Source organism: Oncorhynchus masou, unplaced genomic scaffold (genome assembly GCF_036934945.1).
Source record: "Oncorhynchus masou masou isolate Uvic2021 unplaced genomic scaffold, UVic_Omas_1.1 unplaced_scaffold_2012, whole genome shotgun sequence".
Classification (NCBI taxonomy): Eukaryota; Metazoa; Chordata; class Actinopteri; order Salmoniformes; family Salmonidae; genus Oncorhynchus; species Oncorhynchus masou.
In genome coordinates, this window is record NW_027008501.1 from 74,807 (window position 1) to 76,603 (window position 1,797).

The following is a 1,797-nucleotide window of genomic DNA, read 5'->3' on the forward strand; positions in this document are numbered from 1 at the left end:
GCGTACAATCTCCTACAAGTGGATAGTTCTTCTGTTCATCTGTAAACATCGTAGCATCTTGTGTTGCTGTGAACTACAGTTTGATGACGATCTTGTTTCAAGTGAGAACTTAAATAACTAAGCAGTGACATTTAGGTCTGATACGTTTTATGAATCTATTTCTATTTCATTCAACTTTTAAGACTAAAATCAAATTACTGACAACAACAAAAAGCTTTGTTCCAACGAGAAGTCTTTATTTTTGTCTATTAATCAAAGCATCAAAGCAATCATTCCTACAGTATCTAAAAGTAATAAAACAGAACACATCAAATCTAACACTGATACAATCTCAGTCTACAGAGAGGATTGACACAATGACTCAAGCAAAGCCCTCTGTTAGTCTACATGTCAGTGATCAATAAGACAGAGAACATCTGATCTCAGAACAGACTCAAAGCCAAGGAACCAGCGTCCTCTCTCCACAGGGGTGTGTCTGAGGGGTCCTACCCAGAACAGTCAGCCCTCTTCAGGGTCTTGGTGACTGGAGTCTGGGAATTCTGTGGGCTTCACAGGTCACCTCTCCTGCCTTGGTCCACTCCTGGCCAGTGAGAGTCAGGGTGCTGCTCCAGCTGTACAGACCATCCTTCTCCAGGACCCTGGGACTGGCCTCCTGCTTCTGGCTGGTCCCGTCCACTTTCCATCTAATGGTCCAGTCTGAGGGGAAGCCCTTGTTGGCCAGACACATCAGTGTGGCTGTTGTTGTACTGGACAGCTCCTCACTAGAGGGGGCAGGACGGGGTGAGGGTGGGGGCACTGTTACCTGGAACAAACAGAACACATCAACTAAGTAACTACATCAAGTACAGCTACACTAAGAGATTCTGTTCAGCAAAGTACACATTAAAATAAAGTGAATTGGAAATACCTTCTAAATATGAATATAAAGTTAGATTGTTTGAAAGATGTGGAGAAAACACTAAAGTAATATGATACAAAGCAGATTGATGAACCAAACAAGTATAAAGTGGTAAAATAACTAGAGTTGCTAGTCATATGGTGTCAGTTATACATGTTATACAGATATTGTTTAGGAATGGATCTGATCAAAATAGCCTACTCATATTTATAGTATTTGCAGAATTAGAGCATAAATTAGTTTTTATAAAATATCAAGCATTTTAGATCATGAAGTATGTTGCAAACATAACTGAGACCGTTCGTATTCACACTAAAAGTGAAGGCTACCATGAACTCAATGCAACAATAATGACTACTATATCCAATACTATTAAATAGTTATTTTACCAGAATTAAGAGTTATATTCTGCAATCATACAAAACAGACATTTAAATAAACGCCTACAATTTAACATTTTGATTCAATAAACTGTTGAAAGAAGACTCCGTCAAAGCAAAATGTATAGATCATTTTTTTCTTCTAAAATCTCTATATTTGTATAGAGACATAATTTAAGATTAACATACTTTATAAGTGTAATCAGAAAGAAATATCAAGCGAGATTGTTACTTACTTCCAACATCTAGTCTGGTGGCGCTACCAAAGGTCAACCACAGTGATACAACCCCTATTACTGCTGGTACAAAAACCTCCTGACTATTGGACAAGCTGAATTTCTGTCGTCTGTGGTTCAAATCATTAACTCCACTATGGTATGAATACTTGCCATATACTATTTTATCTTCTTAATTTTAAATAAGTTGTTTTTTGTTTTGTTTTTCATAACATTTAGCAAAACCTACTTTTTCATGTACATTTCCTAATTGGTGACGTATGTTTATTCATACAACTAATGT

At 37.1% G+C, this 1,797-nt stretch overlaps 1 pseudogene; it reads right to left on the reverse strand.

Annotated features, from left to right (window-relative positions):
- Positions 1 to 215: 215 nt before the first annotated feature.
- On the reverse strand, positions 216 to 765 carry LOC135532764 (Ig kappa-b4 chain C region-like; annotated as a pseudogene).
- Positions 766 to 1,797: the final 1,032 nt, after the last annotated feature.